The 20,698-nt window shown below is 36.6% G+C and overlaps 8 non-coding genes across 8 annotated transcripts; all 8 read right to left on the bottom strand.

Annotated features, from left to right (window-relative positions):
• Positions 1–1,381: 1,381 nt before the first annotated feature.
• Positions 1,382–1,455, bottom strand: TRNAI-AAU (transfer RNA isoleucine (anticodon AAU)). The gene has a single exon. It is a non-coding gene; the product is annotated as a tRNA-Ile (tRNA).
• Positions 1,456–2,286: 831 nt separating this feature from the next.
• Positions 2,287–2,360, bottom strand: TRNAI-AAU (transfer RNA isoleucine (anticodon AAU)). Its single transcript has one exon. It is a non-coding gene; the product is annotated as a tRNA-Ile (tRNA).
• A 2,639-nt stretch (positions 2,361–4,999) lies between these two features.
• Positions 5,000–5,073, bottom strand: TRNAI-AAU (transfer RNA isoleucine (anticodon AAU)). The gene has a single exon. It is a non-coding gene; the product is annotated as a tRNA-Ile (tRNA).
• A 6,280-nt stretch (positions 5,074–11,353) lies between these two features.
• On the bottom strand, positions 11,354–11,427 carry TRNAI-AAU (transfer RNA isoleucine (anticodon AAU)). The gene has a single exon. It is a non-coding gene; the product is annotated as a tRNA-Ile (tRNA).
• Positions 11,428–12,258: 831 nt separating this feature from the next.
• On the bottom strand, positions 12,259–12,332 carry TRNAI-AAU (transfer RNA isoleucine (anticodon AAU)). The gene has a single exon. It is a non-coding gene; the product is annotated as a tRNA-Ile (tRNA).
• A 2,836-nt stretch (positions 12,333–15,168) lies between these two features.
• Positions 15,169–15,242, bottom strand: TRNAT-AGU (transfer RNA threonine (anticodon AGU)). The gene has a single exon. It is a non-coding gene; the product is annotated as a tRNA-Thr (tRNA).
• Positions 15,243–18,057: 2,815 nt separating this feature from the next.
• Positions 18,058–18,131, bottom strand: TRNAT-AGU (transfer RNA threonine (anticodon AGU)). Its single transcript has one exon. It is a non-coding gene; the product is annotated as a tRNA-Thr (tRNA).
• An 831-nt stretch (positions 18,132–18,962) lies between these two features.
• On the bottom strand, positions 18,963–19,036 carry TRNAI-AAU (transfer RNA isoleucine (anticodon AAU)). Its single transcript has one exon. It is a non-coding gene; the product is annotated as a tRNA-Ile (tRNA).
• Positions 19,037–20,698: the final 1,662 nt, after the last annotated feature.

Raw genomic sequence — 20,698 nt, 5'->3', positions numbered from 1 at the left:
TCATGCAACAAACTCTGCATTTCTATAAATCACCGGTTAGACCATACATGGAATATTGTGTACAGTTTCAAGCACCTGTGTATGAGAAGGACATTGCTGAACTAGAATGCGTGCAAAGAAGGGAAAGCAATGTAATTAAAGGACCTCATCACAGACGGGGATTCTTTACTGTAAGAGCAGTTCGACGATTGAACTCTCTGCCACATTGAAAAGTGTTTTTTTGAAAAATATAAAATTTCATCATATTTGTACCAGATTCTGGAGATGGAACTTTGATCCAGGAATTTATTCTAATAGCCATATTTGGAGTAAGGGAGGAATTTTTCCCCTAATGACAACATTGGAATGCACTCCAAGACAGTTTTTGCCTTCCTCTGGATCAACACGGCAGGTTTATAGGTTGAATTTGATGGACCTTTTTTCAATATTATCAACTATTCAACTCTGTAACAAAAGTGAGCTTACATTGCCCGTATGGGGATCGAACCCGTGACCTTGGCGTTATTAGCACCACGCTCTAACCAACTGAGCTAACCGGCCACTTTTACACCAAAGATTCACGTCACGTCAGTAGAAAATACATGCAAACGTGTATTCATATTGATATCCTATTAACCTGAATAATAAAATAAACTTGCAATTTTTACTACTCAAAAAGCATTGGACAAATTGCTTTTGTGTTTTCCATTCCACCCCACAAAGAGTTTTCTTCAGTACATTATATGGTACATTAAATGCTGCCATTAAAAACAAGAACTTGTCTCGCTAAAAACAAGCCCTTATATGACTATGAGGACGGAAAAATAATAAAGTTATGACTATCGGAATACAAAGAGGCAAAATCAAGATATTATTTTTGTCCTTAAGGTTGAAATTGGACCTCTAAGATGATTTCATGCAACAAACTCTGCATTTCTATAAATCACCGGTTAGACCATACATGGAATATTGTGTACAGTTTTGAGCACCTGTGTATGAGAAGGACATTGCTGAACTAGAATGCGTGCAAAGAAGGGAAAGCAAGGTAATTAAAGGACCTCATCACAGACGGGGATTCTTTACTGTAAGAGCAGTTCGACGATTGAACTCTCTGCCACATTGAAAAGTGTTTTTTTGAAAAATATAAAATTTCAACATATTTGTACCAGATTCTGGAGATGGAACTTTGATCCAGGAATTTATTCTAATAGCCATATTTGGAGTAAGGGAGGAATTTTTCCCCTAATGACAACATTGGAATGCACTCCAAGACAGTTTTTGCCTTCCTCTGGATCAACACGGCAGGTTTATAGGTTGAATTTGATGGACCTTTTTTCAATATTATCAACTATTCAACTCTGTAACAAGCATGTAACAAGCATGTAACAAAAGTGAGCTTCCATGGCCCGTACGGGGATCGAACCCGTGACCTTGGCGTTATTAGCACCACACTCTAACCAACTGAGCTAACCGGCCACTTTTACACCAAAGATTCACGTCACGTCAGTAGAAAATACATGCAAACGTGTATTCATATTGATATCCTATTAACCTGAATAATAAAATAAACTTGCAATTTTTACTACTCAAAAAGCATTGGACAAATTGCTTTTGTGTTTTCCATTCCACCCCACAAAGAGTTTTCTTCAGTACATTATATGGTACATTAAATGCTGCCATTAAAAACAAGAACTTGTCTCGCTAAAAACAAGCCCTTATATGACTATGAGGACGGAAAAATAATAAAGTTATGACTATCGGAATACAAAGAGGCAAAATGAAGATATTATTTTTGTCCTTAAGGTTGAAATTGGACCTCTAAGATGATTTCATGCAACAAACTCTGCATTTCTATAAATCACCGGTTAGACCATACATGGAATATTGTGTACAGTTTTAAGCACCTGTGTATGAGAAGGACATTGCTGAACTAGAATGCGTGCAAAGAAGGGAAAGCAAGGTAATTAAAGGACCTCATCACAGACGGGGATTCTTTACTGTAAGAGCAGTTCGACGATTGAACTCTCTGCCACATTGAAAAGTGTTTTTTTTGAAAAATATAAAATTTCATCATATTACTACCAGATTCTGGAGATGGAACTTTGATCCAGGAATTTATTCTAATAGCCATATTTGGAGTAAGGGAGGAATTTTTCCCCTAATGACAACTTTGGAATGCACTCCAAGACAGTTTTTGCCTTCCTCTGGATCAACACGGCAGGTTTATATGTTGAATTTGATGGACCTTTTTTCAATATTATCAACTATTCAACTCTGTAACAAGCATGTAACAAAAGTGAGCTTCCATGGCCCATACGGGGATCGAACCCGTGACCTTGGCGTTATTAGCACCACGCTCTACCCAACTGAGCTAACCGGCCACTTTTACACCAAAGATTCACGTCACGTCAGTAGAAAATACATGCAAACGTGTATTCATATTGATATCCTATTAACCTGAATAATAAAATAAACTTGCAATTTTTACTACTCAAAAAGCATTGGACAAATTGCTTTTGTGTTTTCCATTCCACCCCACAAAGAGTTTTCTTCAGTACATTATATGGTACATTAAATGCTGCCATTAAAAACAAGAACTTGTCTCGCTAAAAACAAGCCCTTATATGACTATGAGGACGGAAAAATAATAAAGTTATGACTATCGGAATACAAAGAGGCAAAATCAAGATACTATTTTTGTCCTTAAGGTTGAAATTGGACCTCTAAGATGATTTCATGCAACAAACTCTGCATTTCTATAAATCACCGGTTAGACCATACATGGAATATTGTGTACAGTTTTGAGCACCCGTGTATGAGAAGGACATTGCTGAACTAGAAAGCGTGCAAAGAAGGGAAAGCAAGGTAATTAAAAGACCTCATCACAGACGGGGATTCTTTACTGTAAGAGCAGTTCGACGATTGAACTCTCTGCCACATTGAAAAGTGTTTTTTTGAAAAATATAAAATTTCATCATATTTGTACCAGATTCTGGAGATGGAACTTTGATCCAGGAATTTATTCTAATAGCCATATTTGGAGTAAGGGAGGAATTTTTCCCCTAATGACAACATTGGAATGCACTCCAAGACAGTTTTTGCCTTCCTCTGGATCAACACGGCAGGTTTATAGGTTGAATTTGATGGACCTTTTTTCAATATTATCAACTATTCAACTCTGTAACAAGCATGTAACAAAAGTGAGCTTCCATGGCCCATACGGGGATCGAACCCATGACCTTGGCGTTATTAGCCCCACGCTCTAACCAACTGAGCTAACCGGCCACTTTTACACCAAAGATTCACGTCACGTCAGTAGAAAATACATGCAAACGTGTATTCATATTGATATCCTATTAACCTGAATAATAAAATAAACTTGCAATTTTTACTACTCAAAAAGCATTGGACAAATTGCTTTTGTGTTTTCCATTCCACCCCACAAAGAGTTTTCTTCAGTACATTATATGGTACATTAAATGCTGCCATTAAAAACAAGAACTTGTCTCGCTAAAAACAAGCCCTTATATGACTATGAGGACGGAAAAATAATAAAGTTATGACTATCGGAATACAAAGAGGCAAAATCAAGATATTATTTTTGTCCTTAAGGTTGAAATTGGACCTCTAAGATGATTTCATGCAACAAACTCTGCATTTCTATAAATCACCGGTTAGACCATACATGGAATATTGTGTACAGTTTTGAGCACCTGTGTATGAGAAGGACATTGCTGAACTAGAATGCGTGCAAAGAAGGGAAAGCAAGGTAATTAAAGGACCTCATCACAGACGGGGATTCTTTACTGTAAGAGCAGTTCGACGATTGAACTCTCTGCCACATTGAAAAGTGTTTTTTTGAAAAATATAAAATGTCATCATATTTGTACCAGATTCTGGAGATGGAACTTTGATCCAGGAATTTATTCTAATAGCCATATTTGAAGTAAGGGAGGACTTTTTCCCCTAATGACAACATTGGAATGCACTCCAAGACAGTTTTTGCCTTCCTCTGGATCAACACGGCAGGTTTATAGGTTGAATTTGATGGACCTTTTTTCAATAATATCAACTATTCAACTCTGTAACAAGCATGTAACAAAAGTCAGCTTACATGGCACGTACGGGGATCGAACCCGTGACCTTGGCGTTATTAGCACCACGCTCTAACCAACTGAGCTAACCGACCACTTTTACACCAAAAATTCACGTCACGTCAGTAGAAAATACATGCAAACGTGTATTCATATTGATATCCTATTAACCTGAATAATAAAATAAACTTGCAATTTTTACTACTCAAAAAGCATTGGACAAATTGCTTTTGTGTTTTCCATTCCACCCCACAAAGAGTTTTCTTTCAGTACATTATATGGTACATTAAATGCTGCCATTAAAAACAAGAACTTGTCTCGCTAAAAACAAGCCCTTATATGACTATGAGGACGGAAAAATAATAAAGTTATGACTATCGGAATACAAAGAGGCAAAATCAAGATATTATTTTTGTCATTAAGGTTGAAATTAGACCTCTAAGATGATTTCATGCAACAAACTCTGCATTTCTATAAATCACCGGTTAGACCATACATGGAATATTGTGTACAGTTTTAAGCACCTGTGTATGAGAAGGACATTGCTGAACTAGAATGCGTGCAAAGAAGGGAAAGCAAGGTAATTAAAGGACCTCATCACAGACGGGGATTCTTTACTGTAAGAGAAGTTCGACGATTGAACTCACTGCCACATTGAAAAGTGTTTTTTTGAAAAATATAAAATGTCATCATATTTGTACCAGATTCTGGAGATGGAACTTTGATCCAGGAATTTATTCTAATAGCCATATTTGGAGTAAGGGAGGAATTTTTCCCCTAATGACAACATTGGAATGCACTCCAAGACAGTTTTTGCCTTCCTCTGGATCAACACGGCAGGTTTATAGGTTGAATTTGATGGACCTTTTTTCAATATTATCAACTATTCAACTCTGTAACAAGCACGTAACAAAAGTGAGCTTCCATGGCCAGTACGGGGATCGAACCCATGACCTTGGCGTTATTAGCCCCACGCTCTAACCAACTGAGCTAACCGGCCACTTTTACACCAAAAATTCACGCCACGTCAGTAGAAAATACATGCAAACGTGTAATCATATTGATATCCTATTAACCTGAATAATAAAATAAACTTGCAATTTTTACTACTCAAAAAGCATTGGACAAATTGCTTTTGTGTTTTCCATTCCACCCCACAAAGAGTTTTCTTTCAGTACATTATAGGGTACATTAAATGCTGCCATTAAAAACAAGAACTTGTCTCGCTAAAAACAAGCCCTTATATGACTATGAGGACGGAAAAATAATAAAGTTATGACTATCGGAATACAAAGAGGCAAAATCAAGATATTATTTTTGTCCTTAAGGTTGAAATTGGACCTCTAAGATGATTTCATGCAACAAACTCTGCATTTCTATAAATCACCGGTTAGATCATACATGGAATATTGTGTACAGTTTTGAGCACCTGTGTATGAGAAGGACATTGCTGAACTAGAATGCGTGCAAAGAAGGGAAAGCAAGGTAATTAAAGGACCTCATCACAGACGGGGATTCTTTACTGTAAGAGCAGTTCGACGATTGAACTCTCTGCCACATTGAAAAGTGTTTTTTTGAAAAATATAAAATGTCATCATATTTGTACCAGATTCTGGAGATGGAACTTTGATCCAGGAATTTATTCTAATAGCCATATTTGAAGTAAGGGAGGACTTTTTCCCCTAATGACAACATTGGAATGCACTCCAAGACAGTTTTTGCCTTCCTCTGGATCAACACGGCAGGTTTATAGGTTGAATTTGATGGACCTTTTTTCAATAATATCAACTATTCAACTCTGTAACAAGCATGTAACAAGCATGTAACAAGCATGTAACAAGCATGTAACAAGCATGTAACAAAAGTGAGCTTCCATGGCCCGAACGGGGATCGAACCCGTGACCTTGGCGTTATTAGCACCACGCTCTAACCAACTGAGCTAACCGGCCACTTTTACACCAGAGATTCACGTCACGTCAGTAGAAAATACATGCAAACGTGTATTCATATTGATATCCTATTAACCTGAATAATAAAATAAACTTGCAATTTTTACTACTCAAAAAGCATTGGACAAATTGCTTTTGTGTTTTCCATTCCACCCCACAAAGAGTTTTCTTTCAGTACATTATATGGTACATTAAATGCTGCCATTAAAAACAAGAACTTGTCTCGCTAAAAACAAGCCCTTATATGACTATGAGGACGGAAAAATAATAAAGTTATGACTATCGGAATACAAAGAGGCAAAATCAAGATATTATTTTTGTCCTTAAGGTTGAAATTGGACCTCTAAGATGATTTCATGCAACAAACTCTGCATTTCTATAAATCACCGGTTAGACCATACATGGAATATTGTGTACAGTTTTGAGCACCTGTGTATGAGAAGGACATTGCTGAACTAGAATGCGTGCAAAGAAGGGAAAGCAAGGTAATTAAAGGACCTCATCACAGACGGGGATTCTTTACTGTAAGAGCAGTTCGACGATTGAACTCTGCCACATTGAAAAGTGTTTTTTTGAAAAATATAAAATTTCATCATATTTGTACCAGATTCTGGAGATGGAACTTTGATCCAGGAATTTATTCTAATAGCCATATTTGGAGTAAGGGAGGAATTTTTCCCCTAATGACAACATTGGAATGCACTCCAAGACAGTTTTTGCCTTCCTCTGGATCAACACGGCAGGTTTATAGGTTGAATTTGATGGACCTTTTTTCAATATTATCAACTATTCAACTCTGTAACAAAAGTGAGCTTCCATGGCCCGTACAGGGATCGAACCCGTGACCTTGGCGTTATTAGCACCACGCTCTAACCAACTGAGCTAACCGGCCACTTTTACACCAACGATTCACGTCACATCAGTAGAAAATACATGCAAACGTGTATTCATATTGATATCCTATTAACCTGAATAATAAAATAAACTTGCAATTTTTACTACTCAAAAAGCATTGGACAAATTGCTTTTGTGTTTTCCATTCCACCCCACAAAGAGTTTTCTTTCAGTACATTATATGGTACATTAAATGCTGCCATTAAAAACAAGAACTTGTCTCGCTAAAAACAAGCCCTTATATGACTATGAGGACGGAAAAATAATAAAGTTATAACTATCGGAATACAAAGAGGCAAAATCAAGATATTATTTTTGTCCTTAAGGTTGAAATTGGACCTCTAAGATGATTTCATGCAACAAACTCTGCATTTCTATAAATCACCGGTTAGACCATACATGGAATATTGTGTACAGTTTTAAGCACCTGTGTATGAGAAGGACATTGCTGAACTAGAATGCGTGCAAAGAAGGGAAAGCAAGGTAATTAAAGGACCTCATCACAGACGGGGATTCTTTACTGTAAGAGAAGTTCGACGATTGAACTCTCTGCCACATTGAAAAGTGTTTTTTTGAAAAATATAAAATTTCATCATATTTGTACCAGATTCTGGAGATGGAACTTTGATCCAGGAATTTATTCTAATAGCCATATTTGGAGTAAGGGAGGAATTTTTCCCCTAATGACAATATTGGAATGCACTCCAAGACAGTTTTTGCCTTCCTCTGGATCAACACGGCAGGTTTATAGGTTGAATTTGATGGACCTTTTTTCAATATTATCAACTATTCAACTCTGTAACAAAAGTGAGCTTCCATGGCCCGTACGGGGATCGAACCCGTGACCTTGGCGTTATTAGCACCACGATCTAACCGAATGAGCTAACCGGCCACTTTAACACCAAAGATTCACGTCACGTCAGTAGAAAATACATGCAAACGTGTATTCATATTGATATCCTATTAACCTGAATAATAAAATAAACTTGCAATTTTTACTACTCAAAAAGCATTGGACAAATTGCTTTTGTGTTTTCCATTCCACCCCACAAAGAGTTTTCTTTCAGTACATTATATGGTACATTAAATGCTGCCATTAAAAACAAGAACTTGTCTCGCTAAAAACAAGCCCTTATATGACTATGAGGACGGAAAAATAATAAAGTTATGACTATCGGAATACAAAGAGGCAAAATGAAGATATTATTTTTGTCCTTAAGGTTGAAATTGGACCTCTAAGATGATTTCATGCAACAAACTCTGCATTTCTATAAATCACCGGTTAGACCATACATGGAATATTGTGTACAGTTTTAAGCACCTGTGTATGAGAAGGACATTGCTGAACTAGAATGCGTGCAAAGAAGGGAAAGCAAGGTAATTAAAGGACCTCATCACAGACGGGGATTCTTTACTGTAAGAGAAGTTCGACGATTGAACTCTCTGCCACATTGAAAAGTGTTTTTTTGAAAAATATAAAATTTCATCATATTTGTACCAGATTCTGGAGATGGAACTTTGATCCAGGAATTTATTCTAATAGCCATATTTGGAGTAAGGGAGGAATTTTTCCCCTAATGACAACATTGGAATGCACTCCAAGACAGTTTTTGCCTTCCTCTGGATCAACACGGCAGGTTTACAGGTTGAATTTGATGGACCTTTTTTCAATATTATCAACTATTCAACTCTGTAACAAGCATGTAACAAAAGTGAGCTTCCATGGCCCGTACAGGGATCGAACCCGTGACCTTAGCGTTATTAGCACCACGCTCTAACCAACTGAGCTAACCGACCACTTTTACACCAAAGATTCACGTCACGTCAGTAGAAAATACATGCAAACGTGTATTCATATTGATATCCTATTAACCTGAATAATAAAATAAACTTGCAATTTTTACTACTCAAAAAGCATTGGACAAATTGCTTTTGTGTTTTCCATTCCACCCCACAAAGAGTTTTCTTTCAGTACATTATATGGTACATTAAATGCTGCCATTAAAAACAAGAACTTGTCTCGCTAAAAACAAGCCCTTATATGACTATGAGGACGGAAAAATAATAAAGTTATGACTATCGGAATACAAAGAGGCAAAATCAAGATATTATTTTTGTCCTTAAGGTTGAAATTGGACCTCTAAGATGATTTCATGCAACAAACTCTGCATTTCTATAAATCACCGGTTAGACCATACATGGAATATTGTGTACAGTTTTAAGCACCTGTGTATGAGAAGGACATTGCTGAACTAGAATGCGTGCAAAGAAGGGAAAGCAAGGTAATTAAAGGACCTCATCACAGACGGGGATTCTTTACTGTAAGAGCAGTTCGACGATTGAACTCTCTGCCACATTGAAAAGTGTTTTTTTGAAAAATATAAAATTTCATCATATTACTACCAGATTCTGGAGATGGAACTTTGATCCAGGAATTTATTCTAATAGCCATATTTGGAGTAAGGGAGGAATTTTTCCCCTAATGACAACTTTGGAATGCACTCCAAGACAGTTTTTGCCTTCCTCTGGATCAACACGGCAGGTTTATATGTTGAATTTGATGGACCTTTTTTCAATATTATCAACTATTCAACTCTGTAACAAGCATGTAACAAAAGTGAGCTTCCATGGCCCATACGGGGATCAAACCCGTGACCTTGGCGTTATTAGCACCACGCTCTAACCAACTGAGCTAACCGGCCACTTTTACACCAAAGATTCACGTCACGTCAGTAGAAAATACATGCAAACGTGTATTCATATTGATATCCTATTAACCTGAATAATAAAATAAACTTGAAATTTTTACTACTCAAAAAGCATTGGACAAATTGCTTTTGTGTTTTCCATTCCACCCCACAAAGAGTTTTCTTTCAGTGCATTATATGGTACATTAAATGCTGCCATTAAAAACAAGAACTTGTCTCGCTAAAAACAAGCCCTTATATGACTATGAGGACGGAAAAATAATAAAGTTATGACTATCGGAATACAAAGAGGCAAAATCAAGATATTATTTTTATCCTTAAGGTTGAAATTGAACCTCTAAGATGATTTCATGCAACAAACTCTGCATTTCTATAAATCACCGGTTAGACCATACATGGAATATTGTGTACAGTTTCAAGCACCTGTGTATGAGAAGGACATTGCTGAACTAGAATGCGTGCAAAGAAGGGAAAGCAATGTAATTAAAGGACCTCATCACAGACGGGGATTCTTTACTGTAAGAGCAGTTCGACGATTGAACTCTCTGCCACATTGAAAAGTGTTTTTTTGAAAAATATAAAATTTCATCATATTTGTACCAGATTCTGGAGATGGAACTTTGATCCAGGAATTTATTCTAATAGCCATATTTGGAGTAAGGGAGGAATTTTTCCCCTAATGACAACATTGGAATGCACTCCAAGACAGTTTTTGCCTTCCTCTGGATCAACACGGCAGGTTTATAGGTTGAATTTGATGGACCTTTTTTCAATATTATCAACTATTCAACTCTGTAACAAAAGTGAGCTTACATTGCCCATATGGGGATCGAACCCGTGACCTTGGCGTTATTAGCACCACGCTCTAACCAACTGAGCTAACCGGCCACTTTTACACCAAAGATTCACGTCACGTCAGTAGAAAATACATGCAAACGTGTATTCATATTGATATCCTATTAACCTGAATAATAAAATAAACTTGCAATTTTTACTACTCAAAAAGCATTGGACAAATTGCTTTTGTGTTTTCCATTCCACCCCACAAAGAGTTTTCTTCAGTACATTATATGGTACATTAAATGCTGCCATTAAAAACAAGAACTTGTCTCGCTAAAAACAAGCCCTTATATGACTATGAGGACGGAAAAATAATAAAGTTATGACTATCGGAATACAAAGAGGCAAAATCAAGATATTATTTTTGTCCTTAAGGTTGAAATTGGACCTCTAAGATGATTTCATGCAACAAACTCTGCATTTCTATAAATCACCGGTTAGACCATACATGGAATATTGTGTACAGTTTTGAGCACCTGTGTATGAGAAGGACATTGCTGAACTAGAATGCGTGCAAAGAAGGGAAAGCAAGGTAATTAAAGGACCTCATCACAGACGGGGATTCTTTACTGTAAGAGCAGTTCGACGATTGAACTCTCTGCCACATTGAAAAGTGTTTTTTTGAAAAATATAAAATTTCAACATATTTGTACCAGATTCTGGAGATGGAACTTTGATCCAGGAATTTATTCTAATAGCCATATTTGGAGTAAGGGAGGAATTTTTCCCCTAATGACCACATTGGAATGCACTCCAAGACAGTTTTTGCCTTCCTCTGGATCAACACGGCAGGTTTATAGGTTGAATTTGATGGACCTTTTTTCAATATTATCAACTATTCAACTCTGTAACAAGCATGTAACAAGCATGTAACAAAAGTGAGCTTCCATGGCCCGTACGGGGATCGAACCCGTGACCTTGGCGTTATTAGCACCACACTCTAACCAACTGAGCTAACCGGCCACTTTTACACCAAAGATTCACGTCACGTCAGTAGAAAATACATGCAAACGTGTATTCATATTGATATCCTATTAACCTGAATAATAAAATAAACTTGCAATTTTTACTACTCAAAAAGCATTGGACAAATTGCTTTTGTGTTTTCCATTCCACCCCACAAAGAGTTTTCTTCAGTACATTATATGGTACATTAAATGCTGCCATTAAAAACAAGAACTTGTCTCGCTAAAAACAAGCCCTTATATGACTATGAGGACGGAAAAATAATAAAGTTATGACTATCGGAATACAAAGAGGCAAAATGAAGATATTATTTTTGTCCTTAAGGTTGAAATTGGACCTCTAAGATGATTTCATGCAACAAACTCTGCATTTCTATAAATCACCGGTTAGACCATACATGGAATATTGTGTACAGTTTTAAGCACCTGTGTATGAGAAGGACATTGCTGAACTAGAATGCGTGCAAAGAAGGGAAAGCAAGGTAATTAAAGGACCTCATCACAGACGGGGATTCTTTACTGTAAGAGCAGTTCGACGATTGAACTCTCTGCCACATTGAAAAGTGTTTTTTTTGAAAAATATAAAATTTCATCATATTACTACCAGATTCTGGAGATGGAACTTTGATCCAGGAATTTATTCTAATAGCCATATTTGGAGTAAGGGAGGAATTTTTCCCCTAATGACAACTTTGGAATGCACTCCAAGACAGTTTTTGCCTTCCTCTGGATCAACACGGCAGGTTTATATGTTGAATTTGATGGACCTTTTTTCAATATTATCAACTATTCAACTCTGTAACAAGCATGTAACAAAAGTGAGCTTCCATGGCCCATACGGGGATCGAACCCGTGACCTTGGCGTTATTAGCACCACGCTCTACCCAACTGAGCTAACCGGCCACTTTTACACCAAAGATTCACGTCACGTCAGTAGAAAATACATGCAAACGTGTATTCATATTGATATCCTATTAACCTGAATAATAAAATAAACTTGCAATTTTTACTACTCAAAAAGCATTGGACAAATTGCTTTTGTGTTTTCCATTCCACCCCACAAAGAGTTTTCTTCAGTACATTATATGGTACATTAAATGCTGCCATTAAAAACAAGAACTTGTCTCGCTAAAAACAAGCCCTTATATGACTATGAGGACGGAAAAATAATAAAGTTATGACTATCGGAATACAAAGAGGCAAAATGAAGATATTATTTTTGTCCTTAAGGTTGAAATTGGACCTCTAAGATGATTTCATGCAACAAACTCTGCATTTCTATAAATCACCGGTTAGACCATACATGGAATATTGTGTACAGTTTTGAGCACCTGTGTATGAGAAAGACATTGCTGAACTAGAATGCGTGCAAAGAAGGGAAAGCAAGGTAATTAAAGGACCTCATCACAGACGGGGATTCTTTACTGTAAGAGAAGTTCGACGATTGAACTCTCTGCCACATTGAAAAGTGTCTTTTTGAAAAATATAAAATGTCCTCATATTTGTACCAGATTCTGGAGATGGAACTTTGATCCAGGAATTTATTCTAATAGCCATATTTGGAGTAAGGGAGGAATTTTTCCCCTAATGACAACATTGGAATGCACTCCAAGACAGTTTTTGCCTTCCTCTGGATCAACACAGCAGGTTTATAGGTTGAATTTGATGGACCTTTTTTCAATATTATCAACTATTCAACTCTGTAACAAGCATGTAACAAGCATGTAACAAAAGTGAGCTTCCACAGCCTGTACGGGGATCGAACCTGTGACCTTGGCGTTATTAGCACCACACTCTAACCAACTGAGCTAACCGGCCACTTTTACACCAAAGATTCACGTCACGTCAGTAGAAAATACATGCAAACGTGTATTCATATTGATATCCTATTAACCTGAATAATAAAATAAACTTGCAATTTTTACTACTCAAAAAGCATTGGACAAATTGCTTTTGTGTTTTCCATTCCACCCCACAAAGAGTTTTCTTCAGTACATTATATGGTACATTAAATGCTGCCATTAAAAACAAGAACTTGTCTCGCTAAAAACAAGCCCTTATATGACTATGAGGACGGAAAAATAATAAAGTTATGACTATCGGAATACAAAGAGGCAAAATCGAGATATTATTTTTGTCCTTAAGGTTGAAATTGGACCTCTAAGATGATTTCATGCAACAAACTCTGCATTTCTATAAATCACCGGTTAGACCATACATGGAATATTGTGTACAGTTTTGAGCACCTGTGTACGAGAAGGACATTGCTGAACTAGAATGCGTGCAAAGAAGGGAAAGCAAGGTAATTAAAGGACCTCATCACAGACGGGGATTCTTTACTGTAAGAGCAGTTCGACGATTGAACTCTCTGCCACATTGAAAAGTGTTTTTTTGAAAAATATAAAATTTCATCATATTTGTACCAGATTCTGGAGATGGAACTTTGATCCAGGAATTTATTCTAATAGCCATATTTGGAGTAAGGGAGGAATTTTTCCCCTAATGACAACATTGGAATGCACTCCAAGACAGTTTTTGCCTTCCTCTGGATCAACACGGCAGGTTTATAGGTTGAATTTGATGGACCTTTTTTCAATATTATCAACTATTCAACTCTGTAACAACCATGTAACAAAAGTGAGCTTCCATGGCCCGGACGGGGATTGAACTTGTGACCTTGGCGTTATTAGCACCACGCTCTAACCAACTGAGCTAACCGGCCACTTTTACACCAAAGATTCACGTCACGTCAGTAGAAAATACATGCAAACGTGTATTCATATTGATATCCTATTAACCTGAATAATAAAATAAACTTGCAATTTTTACTACTCAAAAAGCATTGGACAAATTGCTTTTGTGTTTTCCATTCCACCCCACAAAGAGTTTTCTTCAGTACATTATATGGTACATTAAATGCTGCCATTAAAAACAAGAACTTGTCTCGCTAAAAACAAGCCCTTATATGACTATGAGGACGGAAAAATAATAAAGTTATGACTATCGGAATACAAAGAGGCAAAATCAAGATATTATTTTTCAATTTCCACCCCACAAAGAGTTTTCTTTCAGTACATTATATGGTACATTAAATGCTGCCATTAAAAACAAGAACTTGTCTCGCTAAAAACAAGCCCTTATATGACTATGAGGACGGAAAAATAATAAAGTTATGACTATCGGAATACAAAGAGGCAAAATCAAGATATTATTTTTATCCTTAAGGTTGAAATTGAACCTCTAAGATGATTTCATGCAACAAACTCTGCATTTCTATAAATCACCGGTTAGACCATACATGGAATATTGTGTACTGTTTTAAGCACCTGTGTATGAGAAGGACATTGCTGAACTAGAATGCGTGCAAAGAAGGGAAAGCAAGGTAATTAAAGGACCTCATCACAGACGGGGATTCTTTACTGTAAGAGCAGTTCGACGATTGAACTCTCTGCCACATTGAAAAGTGTTTTTTTGAAAAATATAAAATTTCATCATATTTGTACCAGATTCTGGAGATGGAACTTTGATCCAGGAATTTATTCTAATAGCCATATTTGGAGTAAGGGAGGAATTTTTCCCCTAATGAGAAAATTGGAATGCACTCCAAGACAGTTTTTGCCTTCCTCTGGATCAACACGGCTGGTTTATAGGTTGAATTTGATGGACCTTTTTTCAATATTATCAACTATTCAACTCTGTAACAAGCATGTAACAAGCATGTAACAAAAGTGAGCTTCCATGGCCCGTACGGGGATCGAACCCGTGACCTTGGCGTTACTAGCACCACGCTCTAACCAACTGAGCTAACCGGCCACTTTTACACCAAAGATTCACGTCACGTCAGTAGAAAATACATGCAAACGTGTATTCATATTGATATCCTATTAACCTGAATAATAAAATAAACTTGCAATTTTTACTACTCAAAAAGCATTGGACAAATTGCTTTTGTGTTTTCCTTTCCACCCCACAAAGAGTTTTCTTTCAGTACATTATATGGTACATTAAATGCTGCCATTAAAAACAAGAACTTGTCTCGCTAAAAACAAGCCCTTATATGACTATGAGGACGGAAAAATAATAAAGTTATGACTATCGGAATACAAAGAGGCAAAATCAAGATATTATTTTTGTCCTTAAGGTTGAAATTGGACCTCTAAGATGATTTCATGCAACAAACTCTGCATTTCTATAAATCACCGGTTAGACCATACATGGAATATTGTGTACAGTTTTGAGCACCTGTGTATGAGAAAGACATTGCTGAACTAGAATGCGTGCAAAGAAGGGAAAGCAAGGTAATTAAAGGACCTCATCACAGACGGGGATTCTTTACTGTAAGAGAAGTTCGACGATTGAACTCTCTGCCACATTGAAAAGTGTCTTTTTGAAAAATATAAAATGTCCTCATATTTGTACCAGATTCTGGAGATGGAACTTTGATCCAGGAATTTATTCTAATAGCCATATTTGGAGTAAGGGAGGAATTTTTCCCCTAATGACAACATTGGAATGCACTCCAAGACAGTTTTTGCCTTCCTCTGGATCAACACAGCAGGTTTATAGGTTGAATTTGATGGACCTTTTTTCAATATTATCAACTATTCAACTCTGTAACAAGCATGTAACAAAAGTGAGCTTCCACGGCCTGTACGGGGATCGAACCTGTGACCTTGGCGTTATTAGCACCACACTCTAACCAACTGAGCTAACCGGCCACTTTTACACCAAAGATTCACGTCACGTCAGTAGAAAATACATGCAAACGTGTATTCATATTGATATCCTATTAACCTGAATAATAAAATAAACTTGCAATTTTTACTACTCAAAAAGCATTGGACAAATTGCTTTTGTGTTTTCCATTCCACCCCACAAAGAGTTTTCTTCAGTACATTATATGGTACATTAAATGCTGCCATTAAAAACAAGAACTTGTCTCGCTAAAAACAAGCCCTTATATGACTATGAGGACGGAAAAATAATAAAGTTATGACTATCGGAATACAAAGAGGCAAAATCAAGATATTATTTTTGTCCTTAAGGTTGAAATTGGACCTCTAAGATGATTTCATGCAACAAACTCTGCATTTCTATAAATCACCGGTTAGACCATACATGGAATATTGTGTACAGTTTTGAGCACCTGTGTATGAGAAGGACATTGCTGAACTAGAATGCGTGCAAAGAAGGGAAAGCAAGGTAATTAAAGGACCTCATCACAGACGGGGATTCTTTACTGTAAGAGCAGTTCGACGATTGAACTCTCTGCCACATTGAAAAGTGTTTTTTTGAAAAATATAAAATTTCATCATATTTGTACCAGATTCTGGAGATGGAACTTTGATCCAGGAATTTATTCTAATAGCCATATTTGGAGTAAGGGAGGAATTTTTCCCCTAATGACAACATTGGAATGCACTCCAAGACAGTTTTTGCCTTCCTCTGGATCAACACGGCAGGTTTATAGGTTGAATTTGATGGACCTTTTTTCAATATTATCAACTATTCAACTCTGTAACAACCATGTAACAAAAGTGAGCTTCCATGGCCCGGACGGGGATTGAACTCGTGACCTTGGCGTTATTAGCACCACGCTCTAACCAACTGAGCTAACCGGCCACTTTTACACCAAAGATTCACGTCACGTCAGTAGAAAATACATGCAAACGTGTATTCATATTGATATCCTATTAACCTGAATAATAAAATAAACTTGCAATTTTTACTACTCAAAAAGCATTGGACAAATTGCTTTTGTGTTTTCCATTCCACCCCACAAAGAGTTTTCTTCAGTACATTATATGGTACATTAAATGCTGCCATTAAAAACAAGAACTTGTCTCGCTAAAAACAAGCCCTTATATGACTATGAGGACGGAAAAATAATAAAGTTATGACTATCGGAATACAAAGAGGCAAAATCAAGATATTATTTTTCAATTTCCACCCCACAAAGAGTTTTCTTTCAGTACATTATATGGTACATTAAATGCTGCCATTAAAAACAAGAACTTGTCTCGCTAAAAACAAGCCCTTATATGACTATGAGGACGGAAAAATAATAAAGTTATGACTATCGGAATACAAAGAGGCAAAATCAAGATATTATTTTTATCCTTAAGGTTGAAATTGAACCTCTAAGATGATTTCATGCAACAAACTCTGCATTTCTATAAATCACCGGTTAGACCATACATGGAATATTGTGTACAGTTTTAAGCACCTGTGTATGAGAAGGACATTGCTGAACTAGAATGCGTGCAAAGAAGGGAAAGCAAGGTAATTAAAGGACCTCATCACAGACGGGGATTCTTTACTGTAAGAGCAGTTCGACGATTGAACTCTCTGCCACATTGAAAAGTGTTTTTTTGAAAAATATAAAATTTCATCATATTTGTACCAGATTCTGGAGATGGAACTTTGATCCAGGAATTTATTCTAATAGCCATATTTGGAGTAAGGGAGGAATTTTTCCCCTAATGAGAAAATTGGAATGCACTCCAAGACAGTTTTTGCCTTCCTCTGGATCAACACGGCTGGTTTATAGGTTGAATTTGATGGACCTTTTTTCAATATTATCAACTATTCAACTCTGTAACAAGCATGTAACAAAAGTGAGCTTCCATGGCCCGTACGGGGATCGAACCCGTGACCTTGGCGTTACTAGCACCACGCTCTAACCAACTGAGCTAACCGGCCACTTTTACACCAAAGATTCACGTCACGTCAGTAGAAAATACATGCAAACGTGTATTCATATTGATATCCTATTAACCTGAATAATAAAATAAACTTGCAATTTTTACTACTCAAAAAGCATTGGACAAATTGCTTTTGTGTTTTCCTTTCCACCCCACAAAGAGTTTTCTTTCAGTACATTATATGGTACATTAAATGCTGCCATTAAAAACAAGAACTTGTCTCGCTAAAAACAAGCCCTTATATGACTATGAGGACGGAAAAATAATAAAGTTATGACTATCGGAATACAAAGAGGCAAAATCAAGATATTATTTTTGTCCTTAAGGTTGAAATTGAACCTCTAAGATGATTTCATGCAACAAACTCTGCATTTCTATAAATCACCGGTTAGACCATACATGGAATATTGTGTACAGTTTTAAGCACCTGTGTATGAGAAGGACATTGCTGAACTAGAATGCGTGCAAAGAAGGGAAAGCAAGGTAATTAAAGGACCTCATCACAGACGGGGATTCTTTACTGTAAGAGCAGTTCGACGATTGAACTCTCTGCCACATTGAAAAGTGTTTTTTTGAAAAATATAAAATTTCATCATATTTGTACCAGATTCTGGAGATGGAACTTTGATCCAGGAATTTATTCTAATAGCCATATTTGGAGTAAGGGAGGAATTTTTCCCCTAATGACAACATTGGAATGCACTCCAAGACAGTTTTTGCCTTCCTCTGGATCAACACGGCAGGTTTATAGGTTGAATTTGATGGACCTTTTTTCAATATTATCAACTATTCAACTCTGTAACAAGCATGTAACAAAAGTGAGCTTCCATGGCCCGTACGGGGATCGAACCCGTGACCTTGGCGTTATTAGCACCACGCTCTAACCAACTGAGCTAACCGGCCACTTTTACACCAAAGATTCACGTCACGTCAGTAGAAAATACATGCAAACGTGTATTCATATTGATATCCTATTAACCTGAATAATAAAATAAACTTGCAATTTTTACTACTCAAAAAGCATTGGACAAATTGCTTTTGTGTTTTCCATTCCACCCCACAAAGAGTTTTCTTTCAGTACATTATATGGTACATTAAATGCTGCCATTAAAAACAAGAACTTGTCTCGCTAAAAACAAGCCCTTATATGACTATGAGGACGGAAAAATAATAAAGTTATGACTATCGGAATACAAAGAGGCAAAATCAAGATATTATTTTTCCATTCCACCCCACAAAGAGTTTTCTTTCAGTACATTATATGGTACATTAAATGCTGCCATTAAAAACAAGAACTTGTCTCGCTAAAAACAAGCCCTTATATGACTATGAGGACGGAAAAATAATAAAGTTATGACTATCAGAATACAAAGAGGCAAAATCAAGATATTATTTTTGTCCTTAAGGTTGAAATTGAACCTCTAAGATGATTTCATGCAACAAACTCTGCATTTCTATAAATCACCGGTTAGACCATACATGGAATATTGTGTACAGTTTTAAGCACCTGTGTATGAGAAGGACATTGCTGAACTAGAATGCGTGCAAAGAAGGGAAAGCAAGGTAATTAAAGGACCTCATCACAGACGGGGATTCTTTACTGTAAGAGCAGTTCGACGATTGAACTCTCTGCCACATTGAAAAGTGTTTTTTTGAAAAATATAAAATTTCATCATATTTGTACCAGATTCTGGAGATGGAACTTTGATCCAGGAATTTATTCTAATAGCCATATTTGGAGTAAGGGAGGAATTTTTCCCCTAATGAGAAAATTGGAATGCTTTCTGTGATCGCAATGAGGTCACTTTACGCCTTGATCTCCATGCAGGTTCAAATCAGGTGGGGGGGTGCGAGCTCGGAGAAGCAAAGACACACTGAGACGTTTCTCAAGGCAAAAATACTTCTGACTTTATTTGCAGAGACACAGAGTTTATATAGTAAAAATATCATATAATTACGTGCAGACACATATGAGTCATTTAGACATATACATTCTTGTGGTTTCTTTCCTCATTATTCTTATCTCTACATACATTGTTTCTTATTCCTTACATCTAATTTTTAATCCGGTGTTCTACCCATATCTATCTTGGCTGTACGCCCAGAACCCAAAAATGCTGGTAACAAACTCCCTAGTTCCTGGTAGTACACTCATAACATAATGAATTCGCAATTCCCAGTTTCAGCAGAACATCTGCAGATTATCACATTCCATAACCTTTCAATAATACCCAAAATATAGACTCGTTTATCCTTCTACCTTGAAGTAGTACATACATTACACTTATATCATTGATTATAGGTTGTTCTATACCATCACAATCCCTCCTTTTGTGATTTTACCAACACCTAAATTCCAATGCTACTTCTATCTCCTGATAGCAAGGCTTCGATCCATTTCTTCACTTGATTCACACAGGTATGTAGGTGGGGTAATCTCACAACACTCTTTCATCATAATATATAGGCCTCTGACTGAATGCTTCCCTTATCTTGCAAAATACATAACAATTGAAACATGTAAGCAATACAAATAATATCATTAAACAAATCAATGGTTGGAAA

This window comes from Rhinoderma darwinii, chromosome 3 (genome assembly GCF_050947455.1).
Source record: "Rhinoderma darwinii isolate aRhiDar2 chromosome 3, aRhiDar2.hap1, whole genome shotgun sequence".
Classification (NCBI taxonomy): domain Eukaryota; kingdom Metazoa; phylum Chordata; class Amphibia; order Anura; family Rhinodermatidae; genus Rhinoderma; species Rhinoderma darwinii.
This window is presented reverse-complemented; position numbering and strand designations above follow the sequence as displayed.